At 33.9% G+C, this 19,452-nt stretch overlaps 1 pseudogene; it reads right to left on the bottom strand.

Annotated features, from left to right (window-relative positions):
* Window positions 1-18,628, bottom strand: part of LOC127852385 (small conductance calcium-activated potassium channel protein 1-like) — a 22,271-nt pseudogene extending 3,643 nt beyond the window's left edge.
* Window positions 18,629-19,452: the final 824 nt, after the last annotated feature.

Here is a 19,452-nt window from a genome sequence, read left to right as displayed (position 1 = left end):
ATGTGTATGTAATGACGTTATGCATAGATACCCAATGTGTCGGGCTTGAAAATGCAAATTGATTCGTACTTCAAAATGTTTGGTAAGAATAGCCATAATATACATAAATGCATTTCAGGAAGAAGATAAAACTCGGTTATCAGAGTGCCCAATTTGATATAAGTCTCTGTTATCCGAAGTGCCCTATATCGGCAATCAAAGTATCCGTAACTTCATGAATACCACCTATTAAAACATGCTCTATCTTCGTTTATATTTCATTGAATACTATCAACATTTCAATATTTGAAGCACAGTGATTACTTTACATGCTGGAATATCATACAATTTCTTGCCATATTTCTAAGTTGTTTTATTTTGTTTAAATGTTTACTGTTCATCCAGTTGATGCTGTTTTCCGAACGAATTTTCTATTTTTTGGGGAAAAATATACCATTCTTCAGTGATTTTTTTCTTTGCAATAGAAAAGGATACACCATTTATAAAATCGACTATGCGCCTTGTCTAAAAAAACTGATCTTTATGATATAACTTAAAAAAAAATTGAACTTACCTCTCGCGCGTGGCTTTTGTTGTTATCTTGTATCGAAGTGCCATCTGTTATCAAAGTATCCGCATACCCAGCGTGATCGGGGTCATTGAACCAACATATCGCTAGCCGTTTATCTTTTTGTCATAAATAGATAATACCAACAAGTCCATAGCCTACTGAATCCCCAAACCCTAATTGGATACTTTTGAACTCTATTCGTATAAATACACGTTTTAATTTTAATTACACGTTCTTCTTCCTATATTTATAAGAGATTTCTTCGTTTTTTACGAAATAAAATAAAACCTGACAGTTACTTAGTGTATGTATTCTGAAATTTATATAATGCACAGAAACATGAGGGCCGCAATGTGGGAAACATCGGACTCAGTGCATGTGCGTAAAGTAGCGTCGAAGATTAGCCGTTGCAGTCCTGGATAATATGGCACAACACTTTCCGCTGCAATGGAATGTTTAGTTTAAAATATCATCTCGTCTGAAATCAAATATTGGCGGAAAGTTCGTCCCTGATTAGACTGTGCGGGAAAATAACGCATAAACATTAAGCCCTGTTTTCCCAGAGCGCGTCTCAAATATACACATAATAACGGTTCTTGTAATCATTCTTGCATTCAATGTAATTGTCAGGTAAATGGTGTCAAGCTAAACACAGTTTGCGACCTTACATGGCTTCCTACATATTCTACGATGCACATTATATTTTGCATGTTGTGTTTCATAATACAATCACAAATTTTTTTATTAATTTTGATAAATTAACATCATATCAACTTGTTCATAGAAACAGAACCATATCATGTTTAGTCTTGACGTTCTACATTCTTATGCTTATTAATCCATTTTAATTGTAATTTCATTGACACTCAGGGCTTCAAATTTCTGTAAAACTATGCCTTATTTAATTACATATTTAACATTTCCATATAACATGTTCCTCCATTGTAAACATAAAATATGATCAAATATAAACTGTATAGTTATCTTTGTTGACCGTGTACTAAGATCGCAAAATGGATTCTGATAAATTAAGTTAGAAAACCCGAAAAACGCCTTAATGAGTAAATATCGAAGCTATTGCTAATTTGGATAACATTTCTAACGTCAATCAACATAATCAAGGGACGTTATCAACTTTATAATGAACAATTATACAAAAATTAACAACTTTTTTAAAGAAAACTAAACTGTCCAGAGAAAAATAATCATGATGTTTGGACGATACATTATATTTTTTTACTGTGAACACGGTTATACCAAAACCCGTTTTTGTAACATGATACGATAGTGGTATAGTTTAGATATGTTTCGCAGATATTCCATTAAATTATTACCAAATGACATACATATCCATATCCATTTTACACATCAAATTCGCACTTTTTGTTTTCCGACGCCTCTGTCTATGGGAAGGCATAGTGAACAAATGAAATCCTTTCTTGGAAATCATATCTTCGAAATCAGCAAATTTTATATTCTCATTATTTTACATGTTACCATTATCAGGGGCGAAGCCTTGATTTGCAAATTTGCACACTTGAAAGAATCTACAAAATACTCAATTGTGGACAATTTGTATATTGCATATTTTGCATATTTGAAGAAAAAGAGGTACACCAGATTCAAACCTTTCTTTACGACCTTTTGAAAACGGAAACACGCACTGTTTTCACGTGCACATTAACGTAATATATCATACACAATTGTTTTCTATATTTTCTTACTTGTATCGAAGAAATAAATGGGATTAGTTTCGCATGATCCTTTACAATTTAATAGGATGGTTACTCGAAACAAAGAAAGACGCTTATTGATTTTGCGGTCGACAGGTCTGAGGTCAATTTCACAGGGTCTTGTTATATAAAATAATTTTCTGGACACTATTTATGGAACGTTTTATCAGATTATCACGCGAATCGTTAGGAAAACAAATTCAGCTCAAAACATAACCTATTTATTTTCTTATCATGAAATTTGTTTCCGCCCGAAATCTCGAGAACGCTTAAAACTACGATCATCGAAATTGGTTTGATGATTACTGGTAAATATTGATTTTCATGTGAACGGGTCAAACGGTAGGTCAGAGGGCATGCAATAATTAGACATCTGTTAACTATTTCATATATTGACAACTTTGCTGCAAGTGGCGTGGAAAACATTTTATACAAACACCTCCTGTTGTTATTAAAAAGCAGAAACACGGAAGTTATAAATTCCTAAAAAAATAATTGAATAACTCCTTTTAAACCATCACATATGTTGTAAACAATACATTTACATAAAATACACTTTTACTTTTTATAACAGAACATTTAATATTGTAAAACAAAGAAGTTATCGGGGGCGTCGTGATGACTTTAGTCGATACCAAATAAGCTGTATACCGTAATTATTTCAATATCAAAAGCAGGCGTTCTTCGTGTATGACCCTTGTGAGCCACTTACATGTCAAGCTTCTCGCGGTTACGTCATTATGTGAAACATTTATAGCGAGTTGTTAAGTTATTGAGCATTTTCGGAACGAACGAACATTTATTACTCTTATAGGCCTGGATAATAAGACAAAACACATGTTTTTGTATATCATAGTGAACAATAACATTTGGGAGACAAAATACAATACGAATATCATTTACATTTGCTTAAGGTTTTTCTACTTATTATTTGTTTCCATTCACTACCTGTTTATTCCGAACTATAAGGTTTGGTTAAAGAAATTCAATTGCATGATTGCCGTTATTTAAAGTAACTAAAGTGTTAAAAGTGGCACTAACTTGTGTGCGACTTAATACTTATTCCAACAGCATGTTGAATGTCACGACAAGAAAAGTCGAGATTAATCTCTTTGCTATTGGAATCCCTTCTTGATGAGATTAAATAGTTAATATTATACACGAACTTTGGCAATAAGATCATTCTGTTGTGATGAAAACTGTATATATTGCATATGGATCATCATGTTTCGAATCCCATGTGTCTTGGATTCAGGTATAGGCGAAGAAACATGCTGTTTTTTATTATGAGTAATGTGTCGTTTCAGCATTGCTGACGCTCTTTATAAGAACAAGTGAATATAACAGCTAAAGTTAAGTAAAACAATACTAACATTTGTCAACGAGCTTCATATGTAATTCCCTTGTGTGTACACGCGTTTTAGCAAACAACTTGTTTCATTATTCTTTTTTTATAACCTACGTATACAATGGTTAGTTTCAGTAAATAGGGTAATATATGTGAACATTATTATAAGGCGCTAAAAGCATTCTAAAAATCTGATTTACGATATTAATTGACATCGATGATTTGAAATGCTATTGTTGTATTTTCTTCATTCTTTTTGATGTATGATTTGCATCGACTTTAATTGTATGTTAGGAAACATCGATGCACTTTTGTCGAATCAATATGTCAATGTTTATAATTAAACAATAACTATTAGATTCCTTGGAATTTACGTTGCAAGAAATATATCGATTTAAACAAAATATTATAAATAATATATTTTCAACTTATATATATACAAACGCAATTAATTCCAGACATTTTAATTTCCAGTTTTGAGAATAGAGCTCACAATCATTACATACAAGGTGTAACCCGACAGTAAACGACGATGTATCGTAAATGTATATGAATCATTATTTTTCAAACGTTGTATATATGAGTCATGTCCTGAGGAAACGGGGCTTAATGCATGTGCGTAAAGTGTCGTCCCAGATTAGCCTGTACAGTCCGCACAGGCTAATCAGGGACGACACTTTCCGCTTTGATGGTATTTTTAGTTTCAAGGAAGTTCCTCCTTTCCGAAAATCAAGTTTAGGTGGAAAGTGTCGTCCCTGATTAGCCTGTGCGGACTGCACAGGCTAATCTGGGACGACACTTTACGCACATTCATCATGCCCAGTTTTCTCAGAACGCGACTCATATGATATCTTTTTGTTTTTATTAATCAAACAACGCTCTTTAGGACAGACGACATTCTCGCTTTGTGAGGACTAATATAAATCCTGCATTACTCTTAATGATATAATGAATATGTCAATGTAAATTCTAGAGCAGACGACATTGCACTCTATTTAGTATTAGATGTTCACAAGAAATTCTATGCTGATGCGGTCTCATGAGGTTCAGTCGTCCTATTTAAAGTAATGCTAATGTACTCAAAGCACGTATGTATGTATGTATGTATGTATGTTTTATGTATGCCTTGTGCTCTTTTCGTCCCCTTCTTCACATTAATTATGAAAAAACACCCACACCCACACACGCACGCACCACGCGCGCGCGCACGCACGCACGCACGCACGCACGCACGCACGCACACACACACACACACACACACGTTTATTTATGGATAAATTGTATGGTATTTCACAAGACAATCATGTGATGTGTTTGATTGTGATTAGAGGTGGTTTGTGGCAATGTTAATATCTTTCTATATCAATATCATTTCTCTCGGCATCTCTTTCTTATAAGAATAAACTACCGTTGTCATTTAACAGTCATATTACTTGTTAAAAACGATTGTTTCTGAAGTTGAAACTAATTGAGTTCCTATTAGTGTACCAATTTATCAATACCCCATACATTGGGGTAGCTGATATACCCTGACTCACATGTATTAACTCTACTAGCAATGAATTGTGATCTATATAATATAAGGTTCTGTTTTTTGTTATTCACGGGATACATCGTATAAGTGGGAATATTCAATTTAGCTTATTGATGGCGTCATAAAATGACATACTTATTGCTTCATTTTCTCCCTTTTTTTGGACGATTAATTATAAACGCGACTTATTTCACATGTTTTCTACATGTACTGTATGTCGACATATCTGAATTGTCAATTGATAACATTTTCCTTATTTCGTATAATTTGCATTGTTTATAACCAAAACATATACTTTTGACATTTAACTTAAATATTAAGAATGTACAACAAGCCATACACATATCGCACAGTTCATGAATAATCTGCTATGTTTGCTTTTCTATTTAATTCACGTTAGGCATAGAGCTGTGTAAAGTATAAGATGGTAAAAATAGCACCACACTGGAATTGGGAACGTCCCATTTTGTACACGGGTATTTTCTACTCATATCTGTTGTGTACTGGAATGTTTTCCATTCGTTGTGTATTTATATATTAAATTATTTTCTCGTACAATAAGGGCATTTACCATAGATAAATAAAACATTGTGCAAGTTTAAACATAATTATGTTTGTATGCAGAAATCTGCCAATGCAACCGAGTTTACCAACGGCTATTATTAGATAAACTGCTCCGGTTCATTTGAACAGCAGTAATGTAGAGTACACGACGTAGCGTGTGACGAGGAAGAAAGTTTATCGCGTTCATAAACTCATTTGAATAAAGAGAATACATGGTTGGTGCCGAGATGGAGAAAGTTTATCCAGTGAGGCTTTGAAAAAGAAAATAGGGCGAGCTTTAGCGAGCCCTATTTTTCTTTTTCGGGTCGAACCGGATAAACTTTCTCCATCTCGGCACCAACCATGTATTCGATTTATCCTGCTTCATGCCGTTGACACATTTTATCAAAGACAAATGATTAATTTACATAACAATATAATTATTCTTGTCGGGCCTCCTACATTCCTGACGACCGAATAACTACCGATTGTGTCACGCTAAAAATAGTTCCACATTAAACTGTTCCTTTTAATACTTTCCTATCGAAATTATTAAGAGAAGAAATAAAAAACGAATCGAGAATGTGATATTTTTCTTGGTAAAAAAAATGAAATCAAAATGCATCAGCAAAACAAAAACTTAATTTTATTTACCTTAATGACAACTTTAATCCATTGCTTATAACAATAAATGTACAACGATATACACATTCATTGTCTGTTCTTCCATCCCTTTGTCGGAATCCATTTTCTTTTTTTCCATCTCTATTATCGGAATGTATTTTAAACCACACTCTTTTTTGATAGCGTTTGTATCGAATGCTAACCATTCTGACCCAAAACCCGATTAACGAAACCGTAATCCTGTCGTAGCGAATTATTTTATTCCTATCGAAGTTAACACTTATGAATGACAGACACACACTCCGAAAATCGTTTATGATTCGTTCGATGCTTAAAAATTTTTAAAAATACTGTTAAAACCACCACGTCAAAATTGTTGTCCCTAAAATCCTGAGAGAAACTAGATAGTATGTTTTGTCAGAGAAATGATGTCACACTAGATACGTCATAAATTGCGTAATCAAGTAAATGAACATGATAAATACGGAAGTCTGGTTCGGAAATATATTTTTAAGAAGATAAAAATGATGATATATAATATTACGATAACTTTCATGATGCGTCCCTATAAATTTCAAAGGTCAAATATTAGAACATGCTAATCGGCGCGTATGAATACATACTTACGGTTAGCTCACGGTCACGTGATGTACTGCCGGATATCAACTAGTTTATCCGACCCTGCTTTATTTGGTCAATGTTTGCAACTGAGGCAGGATAAAAGTGATAGAATGGCATAAGGGTCTTTATTTAACTATGCTAAAATAATTATTAAAGACCCTAGATGCAAAATCGTCAATTATTGAGTTAAATGGATTATTAGATGGATTTTAAAGGATAATTTAAGGTAAGATACTAGTTCTTACGTGTTTTGATTTTTGTTTGTATTTTTGTCGTTCCCTGTTCTCGGGGAAATTATTTTAACATGGGCGCCATTGATGCATCGGATCACACACGGCATACCCATAACATTTTATAAAAAAAACGCGTTCTGCGCGTCCTTAAATTCGTCGTCCGAAGTCGGAAAACGTATTGCCCTGTATATTTTGTCAAATAAAGTGTCAGTCGCTGCAATTGTCTGTTTACTCGTCAAAATTGTCAAGGTCTTCGATAGCTAAAGAAACTTCAGCGTACAGTTTTTTAGTATTGACAGACCTGTACAAAGTCGCGCCAGTCAAAAATCATAAAAAGCGACATTTAAAGTTATGGTAGCCAGAACTAGGTCGTCGATGGTGTACATGTATGTTGACATCTACAGCATTTTGTCAGGAGCAATCGCCGCCATATTGGATTTTAATCATTTTCTTTCGAAAATAAAATGAATTCTACACGCCGGGTATGCGAATACTTCGTTGACGGATGGCACTTCACTAACAGAGAACAACAAAAGCCACGCGCGAGAGGTGAGTTATTCAGCTTTTTTGTATTTATGTTCTGTTTATTTGGTTTTTAGACACAGAACATTGTTTGGGTGATTAATGGTTTAGCACTTTGTATTGCGAAGAAAGAAATTCGCGGAAAAACGGTGAATTATTAAAAAAAAACGATAAAATTCCATCGATAATCAGCATGAATTGAATGATCAGTACATATTTTAACAAAATAAACATACTTGCAAATAAATTAAGAACGTGCTTACTATTTGAAATAAAAGATCAATATATCCAGTAATGTTACAACAGGTTACATTTTAGTTTACTAATGTATTTGAGAAAATTCAAATGTTTTAAGAGTCGCATGCACATTTTTCATCTGCACTTCGTTTACCGATCATCTAAAAAACAATGGCACTTCGTTTCCCGACATCTAGACACTTTTTTTTACAGATATAACACACTCGTTTTTTGTGAATCAAAAATGCAGAACTCGCTGTGGAATACTGTTAAAGTAAGCAGACAATAAATAAAAATATATGTACTTATTACGCAAATAAAAAACGAATTACCGAAGCATGTTCTTATCCCTTTAAAATATGATTATGATTTGGTACAAATGTGAAAGATAAATGTTAAACAAATTGGATATGTCCAATGAGTAAAATCTATATGACCATATATTTTAAATTACGTTCTAAACGGTTGATCTAAAGCATTTATCTTTATGTCCAAATGAAGGTACTAAGGCGATTTACTTATATATTAGATAGCATGTCATGAATAATCACTCTGCTTAAACTGCCTCTCAGAGATTAATATCAGCAGCGATGGAGGTCCGAAATTCTATTGGAACTTTTTGGCTCAATGCCAGTAAACGAAAATAGCAATAAAAGAACGGGCGGGGTCGATTTAATCACACGACAGTGGTGTAAAAAGTTATGCAGACCCGTCTTTGTTTTTAATATAAACACAACACATGCTGCATATGAAGTTGCATATTAGTGACACAATTATTTATTACAGGATGAGTGAATCGGAGCTGGCCCGGCATGGCCCATGTTCAAACTTGGCCTAGACACCATCTTAATACAACTTCTTACCAAGTTTGGCAAATATTGGATGAACACTACTTGAATTAGAGAGCGGACACCATGCTGAATGTTTAAAAACGCACTAAGTGACCCCGTGACCTAGTTTTTGACCCGTCATGACCAATACGGACCGACCGACAGACAGACCGACAGGCAGACAAGTTCTATCCTATATAGCACCCTAAACTTCGTGTGTGGGGGTATACTAAGTACTGACTCCATAATATGTCATTTAAACATTTTATGTACGCATTCCTTTTTTCCAAAATCAGTTGTTTTTACGATTTAATTTTACCCGTGTTTCTTTAAACTCAACCAATACAGTGATTTAGGGTCAGGTGAATCGCACTTCGAGCAAACGTTAGCGTTGCGTAAAGGGAAGTGCTCCCTATAAGCAGGGCTCAAAATTAATGTAGTTTTACCATTCTCTTTTTAATTTTGTTGCTACGCATAGGTATCGTCTTGATGATGCGATTCAAATAAGCACAACCGACATAGGATTTTATGAAGAACAAATGTGTATTTGCCTCATCGATTGTGTTGATCCGCATTATCCGTTGTATTTTTATTTCTCTGAATCTCAAGTTACCAATAAAAAACAAGTTCATTATGTACACATTTATTTAATAATAAATATTATCTTATTTGAAAATTGCAATTATAATAAACATAGTATAAATTAATAGTAATGTGATTTTTGAAAATTATTTTTTCAAAATGTTTCGTATGAATAGCCGTAATATAAATAAATGCATTAAAGGTAGAAGATAAAACTCCGTTATTAGAGTGCCCGCTTTGTTGAAAGTCTCCGTAATCTGAAGTGCCCTTTATCGGTAAACAAAGTGCCTGCAACTTTATGTATGCCACCTATTACAACATGCACTATCTTTGTTTATATTTCATTGAATACTATCAAAATTTCAGTATTTGAAGCACAGTGATTACTCTACATGCTGGAATAGCAAACAATTTCTTGCAATAATTCTAAGTAGTTTTATTTTGTTAAAATGTTTACCGTTCATCCAGTTTATGCTTGTTTCCGATCGAATTTTCTATTTTTTGGGCAAAACTGTACCATTCTTCCGTGAAATTGTGTATTCCCAATACAAAAGGATACACCATTTATCAACTCGACCACGTGTCTTGTCTTAAAAACTAATCTTTAGGATATAACTTTAAATAAAACAGAGGAACTTACCTCTCGCGCGTGGCGTTTGTTGTTCTCTGTTAGTGAAGTGCCATCCGTCAACGAAGTATTCGCATACCCGGCGTGTTCTAGTAAAGTAAAATCTTCTTTTCGCGGTCGTAATGTGTTAAAATTCGCATGCTGCGTAAAATTGAATGTAGGCATATGGTGATATTTTGACTTGTTTTACAGTTTGTGTGTGAATTTTTTAAAGACTATTTTGCGTACCAGAACAAATACATGTATATCACTACGCATGGTTACATTTGTTAGATTTAAAGCGCTTTTATGACTGAATTAAAATTATTGTTAAGGTTATTAGATCTATTTATGTTAAATGTCACGTTGAAAAAATCAAATGGGATAAATAGAATACTAGGATTAGCGTTGAATACAGAGAAGTTTATGTTGCTCGGTTCGAACACCGAAAGCGCTCGCCAAGGCTCGCGCTTCCGGCGTTCTAAGCCTCGCAACATAAACTTCTCTGTATTCAACGCTAACCTAGTATTCTCTCTCTCTCTCTCTCTCTATATATATATATATACATAGCAATTTACGTAAAGGAGGCATTTCTCCTTTAAAACGAAACTTACTGCCATGCCCGTGTATCGCTTACAAGTCAATTGTTCGACAGCCGATGGAGTTTATTCTTTTTGACATTTTGACAATTTTGTATTTTATATTTCAATGTTTTATTATTGTAAATCTGATTAACACAATGAATATGTTCAAGTGTCACCCATTTGAGTACACAATTTACATTACATTAGGAAGTCATTTTTTTCTGTTTCCAACTTCCTTTTATATTATCGGAACGGTGGCTTTTGCAAACTCAAGTGCAACGTGACCACCCATTTAAATTGGTAGATAAAGCTTTGCCAGGAACCAGTTATACCTCTGTGCGAAGATTGGCGCCTTTTAACCCGTTCCGTACAAAAACGATACTCCTTTGACTACATACAAATAACGTTAGGTTAACCGTGATTTGTATGCTTATCAAATGAAAATAAATACGCCATAAATTGGAGTTCTTAATGCGTGGATTTAATTTGCTGAAAGAAACACCTTCATTCCAACCACCACTGAGTCTTAATTGATTTTTAGCGTACATATTGTATTGTTGAATCCCTGGGACAAATGTATAGGCACTCGCTTGTTGCGCCGAAAGGAATTTACGCAAGTGTTTATTTTTTAAACACAGCGGACTAGGTTGATGAACAATTAAACAACACATTTCCGAGAATGCACTAGTAATTTTTAATACAGAACAATTAACACTCGTAAGAAATGTAGAATACATTTTCTACACAAACAAATGGTTCATGCATTTACTTGACAGATAATTATTATACAAAAAGCCATATTTAAAGGTAACATTGGGCATGCATTATTTTACATCTCTTAACAATTTCATATAATGGCAAATTAGCTCCAGGATTGGAAGAGTACATTTTATACAAACATCACTTTTTGTAAAACCAAAATGTTAGAAAAGCGGAAATCATTAAATTCTTATTTAGCATTTTAAACGAATATTTAAATAACACACTTAAAACCATCACTAAAACTGTAATTTATACCTTTATATGCACTAATACATTTAACATTCTCAAGAAATGAAGTTTTTGTGGGCGTCGTTAGGGCTTTTGCCGATACCAATTACCATATTTATATCGTTATTAATGCAATTTCAAAGCATGCGTTCGTCGTTTATTACTCTTGTATGAAACTAACATGTCAGGCTATTCGTGGTAACTTAATTATGTGACACATTTATAGCGACGTGTATAATAATTCAGCACTTTTATTCCCTCTATTTTGGAACTAAAGGATATTTATGACTCTTTGTTTAAAGACGACGCAACACATGTTCTCTGTTAAGATATATAGAAGATATTTGTTGGATTTGATGTAATATCGATTTGAATTCACAGGTGATCATATTAACTATATTTTGCTTTGATCACGTGTGAATTAAAATCTATATTCCACCAATTTCAACACATTTTATTTTTATTTATGCTTAAAAACGATTATTTTGGTATTTTTGCCATTCCGGAAAATATAATTCCCCATTTGGCGACCCTCAATCTAAGTACATGTATGCTCAATGGAAGCGTATCCGTGTGTTTTTATAAACATTCAATGCAGAGTAGTTTCCCTTGGCACCATGGGTGTCACAATGGGGAATCCAAATATATCTGAAAATATTTCCGGTCAAATAATGAAAATTGTCGATAATTTTAACTGTTATTTTACACTGTTTGAAACAGTGAAATCTCAGTTTTAATGCACTGATATTTCTCTATAAACCATCGGAAAGCATAAAATAAAGAAAGATACAATTTGAAAGACAAATACAACACAAATAGCATATTTCTTTGCTTGAGGTATTGCTAATTATTTTTGCCATCTATTACCTGTCTATTAAAAAGTAATTTTAATACAATATAAAAATACTTTCGTTAAAAGAAATGTTTATGCGAATAGTTATTTAATTCTTAAGAATCTTCATAATGTATTGTTTTGTATTGCTATAAAAGCAATAAATATATAATTATGAATAAAACGAGTAACAATGATTTAAAGTGTATCACTGATAACTTGCGGAGTTTTAGACACAAAGGTATTCTGTTATTCTTCATCGACGATGGTCTTGATAACACGATATTCAATATGTTTTGCTTAAAAATCCGTAGTGTGTAATCTTCAAAAGGGCGAAATCTTTTAAAAATTCATTTATTTATTAATCATTATTATGAATATTTCGGTGTAGCTGACTATATATACACTAATATATCAAATTTGTTTTTGTTTCTGAGTAGACAACACGATTGCAATAAAGTATAAGGATAACAAATTATCTCACTCTTTTGCGGGCATGTTTTTCATCAGAACAAAACGAGTTAATCAACTCAAAGATCACAATAGAAATACTGTTAAGCAGTCATTATAAAATATACTACTTGGTTAAGAAAAAAGTCGTTTTCATATATATTTCTCTTTTTAACTATATGTTTTCTTTTCAAAAGAGCGCATCACATTTACAACATAAAATCAGCCTATAAACATTTCTTTAAACAATTCAGACATTGATCTATGACAAGCAAACTTTCAAAGTAATATATGAAACCACGCATGAAGAACAAATCGTCGTCGTTGAATACCTAGTATATACTAGGTCATTTATACATTATAAAATGTACACAATTATAGCATTTAAAAATATAATTTTTACGTTCAACAAGGCTCTAGTGTTATCATATGTGTTTAAATACTGAAATATCGGCATGTTATGTTTCCGTATCATATTTAAGAACAAAAATATACTTATCGATTACAAACTATCCATTGTTAATTATCTTACTGTGTTGTACTTCATAATTCTGTTATTTGAAAACAAGAACATCGTCATGGATTCATTATAAATGTTAATTGATCGTTGCTTTCTTTGAGATTTCTATAATTGATAAACACAATAAATTATATAAGGAAATGTGTGTATCCATGGGACGCTTTAAACATCTTTACAACATTTAATTCAGAATCAACAACACGTACAATTTCATACCAAGATTTAATATATTTTAAACACAAAATGCAACACAAACAGCAAAAAACATTTTTTACAAATATTAATTTGCGTTAAATCCATTGCTCTTAACATGCAAACATGTATTGTGCGGACATGATCAAACGATAATTCTACAGCAATAACGTACATTGTCTTCATTTCTATTACAGCCATGTCACTTCTTTTTTATGTAAACACCCCATATATTTGAAATGAAAAGAACTTGTCACCAATATCCACATATCGGAGATATAGAGAATACTATGTTAGTGTGATTGTTTACTTGAATTTATCCGACGCGTTGAAGAAAGGTTTACATGGCGAGGCTTGCCGAGCCGTGTAAACCTTTATGAGACCAGTCGGAAAAATTCAAGTTCATAATCACACTAACATAGTATTCTATTTATCCTATAATATCGTTTTAATTTGTTCGCGATGCACAAACAGTCTTTTATTGCTAATAACAAAAGCAAAACCAGATTAAATTGAGTGAATCTTACTTTGCGTAGTAATATTAAAATTGTTTGTAATTGTTCTCGTTATCGCCACTCGAAATAGTCCCCAAAAATTCCGTGCAAAAGAAGAGTAACAAGACGAAATATCGCTATATGCCTCGATTCAAATTTAATCAGCATTCCAAATGGTACGCACTTAAGCAGAAGATAGACGATTTTATTTGAACTTAAAATATAGTTTCACCACTACAAAATACCAAAAAAATGCTGCCATTTTGAATTTACTCGTGACGAATGATTCAGCATTTATCCCCGCAAATATTTCTTATTTTAGTCTATAAACAATTATTCTTTTTACACCCTTTTACTAACTGGCATAAAAATGTCAAACATCCACTGGTTCTTGTTCTTCTCGACAAAATTGTTTAACAACCATGTTTCATTTCTTCAAGTTTTGATTGCTTCCATGACGAGAAAATTTCCATGAAAAATCTGCACACATTTTTACCTATTAAAGTGTACATTTGTTCATCGTCATCAATCTTTTTCATTTTAAAGCACCTGGTTAGATCAGGCAATTCTGTGTGGATAGACATTCTTTGATCGACTGACAAAAGAACGACTTATTCATCGAAGAAATTACCCTTTTAAGTCAACAACCTCGATTTCCTTCGAAAAGTTAGAGAACAAACTATCGGTTGTTGAACAAAACATCGCGTTATTCGAGTACATTCGATATTTAAAGAAATCGAAAATTCAGCCTCATCGGTTTCATTCGAGAAATATATTCCAACACTTTTATTCACGTTCTTTATAACAATCCATCGTAAACACACACTCGTACCAAATGCAGACATAAACGCCATTAGCCACATAATCGCAATCAAGTGATTTAATCAGCTGTGTCGAAAAATAAGGTCTTGATGTGTACTAAAATAGGTTTTTTCTAGCATGTAAGGAATTAATAAATAAAGGCTTCATTCATATACGGTATATTGATTTGAAAATTAAACATTCAATAGTGATTTATGTATGTATTTTATTGTTATGATTATCGCCTTTTATACAATTTAATAAAAAAGAAAGCAAATAAACATGTTCTTTTTTATTTGGTGAAACAATGCTCATAAAACATCTTGATACATTTTGACTACTTAAATCGCCTACAAGTCTTCACTGCGTTTGACCTTTAACCAGAGGTGAAAAGCCAAAAAAGTAGTCCCTATGTACATGTACTAGCCTTTGGATAAAGGCAAGCTGTGGGATAAACCTTATCTTTATCCAATGAGTCGTATTTTGTGATATTAAATCATTTAGCTGTTGGATATAAATTATTGCAATCAACATGAACGACGAACGTGAACATCAGAAAATCATAAACATCAGCCAACGAGTAACGCATTATTATATAAATATAATTTACACAAACACCAAAAACAAGCACGTCGTCCCTGATAGATAAACACACACAAATCGTTACTTTTACTGTTATTTTAATAGTAAATTCAAATATTTTATATACATTTAATGTTCAATTTTATAAAATAAATTATTTAAACTATATAAAAGTAAGATATTTATACGAGCAACAAATTCGTGAAAAAAGAAAAGAACGAGATGGAACAAGCGAAATACAATCATGTTTCATGTATGTACAGTAAGAAAGCTATTATCAAATCACGTTTAAATGTAGCAGCTTCCAATACTTATGATTGAGTGTCAGTTATATGTTTATGCGACACAAGTTCTAATACATAGTCAATGGTCAAGTAACGGCCTTCATGTACTTATTGGTGACTTCCGATCGATATTATAATGGATTTCTTTTGTTACTAGGAAACAGATGTTTACTGATGGATATTGAACATTAAGAGTTCCCTCGAGAGATATTTGAAAACAACGGAATGGTAATAAAGTGTGTAGGTGTATACATCAGAAATAAATACTCTTTTTTTATACAACAGTACCATATTGAACGGAAACCGAGCATTCAACTTGCTACAATGGTATTTCCTTATGTAAACAAGGATGAATTACCATCAATGGTAATATTGTTAATATAATTGACTCCGTATTTCATGGAAAGCCAAAGGGGACCCCCCGCTAAAAACATAACTTATATAGCAATATCGGGATTGTTCATTTTTCGCGGAACTTTCACTTTCCGCGAAAAACCAATGCCAGCATGGCCATAAAACACTACATACAAATCGAAATCTAAAAAGCGCGGAACTTTCATATATTTTCCGTCGGAGCAATTATTTTTCAACCCTGTAGAAAAAGCGGGCTCATTAATCGCGCGGAACGTTATTTATCTACTCTGTACAAATAGTAGTGTTTAAAATCGCGCGGAGATTGTAGAATGCTATTTAAGAAGTCTATTAAAGAGAGAAAATCCAGTAAATACCAGATCCAAAAGCGCGGAACACAAATATCGTCCGCGAAAATTAAGCATTGAATTACTGTAAAATCTCGGGTTGTTAGGTTTAGAATCCCTAGTTACCCGAAAAATTTGATTGGATCCGATACTTAGAAATAACCAATCAGATACTTTGTAACAAATGCAACACAATCAGTGCGTTCAGTAAGTATAACGTTTCAAGATGGCGGAGCGAATTGCATGGTTATTGTTTCTACTCGATGGATTCGCAGTTAATTCGGAAATAGATCAGATTGGGATCAATAACTGTATTGCATACGATCATTTACATGTATTACCAAATTTGTATTTGTACTTTTTTAATATTGTGTAAAACTATCCGATAACTATGCTTAATGTTGACAATTGTTAATTAAATTACCGCGTTCTGAGAAAACTGGCTTAATAATGTGCGTAAAAAAACATCGCAGATTAGCCTGTGCAGTCCGCACATGCTAACACAGGGATTGTACTTTCCGCTTTATGCTATTTTTAATTTCAAGGAAGTCCCTCCTTACCGAAAAAGAAGTTTATGCGGAAAGTGTCGTCCTTGATTAGCCTGTGCGGATGCACAGGCTTTCGCTAATCTGGGATGACACTTTACGCAAATGCACTAAAAAAAGTTTTCTCCGAATGCGACTGAAATAATAACTTATATAATGTATGTACTTGTGTCTTTATACAGTTGAACGAACAATATAACATTATATTTTTTTTCAACTTGATTTTCAACCTATTACATTAAAAACCTAAGGCATGTATTGTTTCTTCCAATCCGTTTTTCATTATCGTTCAAGCATGATAGATTTAAACATTTCCACATAACCGATTAATGAGATGCGGAACGAATCTCACGAATGTTACGAAACCGCCTGTAGTAGCTTCATTTGGTTCGTTATCTCTTTAGATTTGTCAACTTTAATCTTTTGTGTTTATACACAAACCATCCCGCCCGCATGACGTCGGCCGCGTTCTGTTTCAGTTGTTTATCTAAATCGCGTCGATTACAAGTCATGCACGTACTTTTCGGATCTGGAGAGTTCGAGCCTTTGTGGCAAGAAACTGCAACTACAAGGGCGGTGCATCCCGCTCCCATTATTCCACTCAACACGCTATGCCCCGCCCAACAATACAAGAAGGTACGATGTCACCGTATCCATGGAAAAGAAACGAACGGCGATGAGCCACATACAGTTGAGGAAACTGGCGTGAACGTCATCCTTCCCTCCGTCTTCGCCGTACATTTCGCAAAGACGGTAGCATCCAGCTCGACGTCAAAAACGCCACGGCCATAATGACGGATAATACATATGCCGGATAGAGACTCATGAGCGATTTGAAGATAAAACGAAAGTTAAAGTGTATTCTGTTCAGAGCTCCTAGTCCTTGAGAGGATGCGTCTTGGTAGAGCCGGCTGTGAAGCATAATGGCCCCTGCAGATAGGTAGCAACGAAGAAAACATTGGCAGAGACAAAATGACGTCAAGAGGTATAATCATTTTCCTGGCGATCTGGCCGTCTGCTACCGTTGCTGACCAAGAAACAGTGAACGCGCCCGGGATGGGATGTATACCGCATATGATGATTCTAAAGCAATCTTGCTACCCTCCTAGCCGACATAGCCAACCGTAAATCCTCACACCGTTTATCGACGGCAAAGAGCTGAGATCGAGGTAGTGGTAGATGGCCAGAAAATGAGCAAGCAACTGTGAAGGCGGTTATGCAGTTTTTCATGAGGAAAGACAGAAGAGAAGACCGATCTATCAAGATGCCGTAGAAAGCTCGGTTTTCCAGGATCAGAATCCCAACACCCGCTAGCGCTAGACACAACGAGACGTCACAGTAACGCTTCCGGCGCTGAAACAGCTCCTTCCGCATGGCGAGCATGTTGCCAACAGTCTCGAAATGGTATGGGTGAGGCTTCCCGTTTTTAAATTGCTTAATGCAACCTCCTGCGTCAGAGCCGTTACCGGCGGTACTCATGCTTGACATGCTGCCTCCGCAAACCGAATAGACCCTTTTTCGTCCATTCATTCCAACTAAAGGGATGTGTGGGTCTTCAATCAAAGTAGACATAACAAGGATTTGACAATACTATTAGTTAACACAGCATACCACTTATTACATAATGTTTCTTGGATTATGAGCTGCAGTCTAGTTGAATTTTACCTTGAAGCTGTTGTGCTTGTGAAAAAGTATCTGAAAATATACGCCAAAATCAAATTAAATTACAATACTTGTGTTAAACATTCATAATGAAACGATAAATACTATCCAAAAAAACTTTTGAAGATTTTGTAATTCACATAAATTGTATTGTTTTTCGACGATCCAAGCATAGATTTTGTAAATAAAAAAATTGCCTAGAATTAAATGACATTGATGGGCTTTATGATTTTTACTCGTGTTATATTCCATTTATTTCCAGATTTAACTGCTTTAACGAAAAGCTCATTGCTAACAAATTATCAACAACTTGCGGACAACAATCAATAGCAAGAAATAATGTAAGGTCCAGTTGATCACACTTTAACCACAGATGTCTGAAATTGAATGGCACGAATATCTTTGTGTGTGGTTTATTGTATACTATAACAACTATTTTTACATGTTTTATTATTATTAATTCACAAGGTATAATCAGCGGTGTTTGAGAATCGAATCACTCAAATAATTATCCATTAGGTAATGCTAAAATGTATATCCGCAGTTATTTTACTATATACAAATGCAAATCTCTGCACCTGATTTTCATAAAAGTGCATGTGCACAATTCGAATTCTACAGTCGCTTTATATTCCCTTCTACAATACACATCCTACATGTATTACTCTCCAAAGCACCTAACAAAGCACAAGATCACATGTCCAATATTAGCCAATAGCCTCTATTGTCCTCCGTCACGCATCCCAACTTTGTGACAACGACGTAACTGCCCGCTCAGCTATCAGTAATCATTAACCAACTAGATATCGGCTCGGGGGTTTGCTGATGCCGCGTAGACAATGCGTGATTGTTAT

Source organism: Dreissena polymorpha, chromosome 12 (genome assembly GCF_020536995.1).
Source record: "Dreissena polymorpha isolate Duluth1 chromosome 12, UMN_Dpol_1.0, whole genome shotgun sequence".
NCBI lineage: Eukaryota > Metazoa > Mollusca > Bivalvia > Myida > Dreissenidae > Dreissena > Dreissena polymorpha.
Note: the sequence above shows the minus strand (reverse complement) of the source record. Positions and strands in the feature narration are given on the sequence as shown.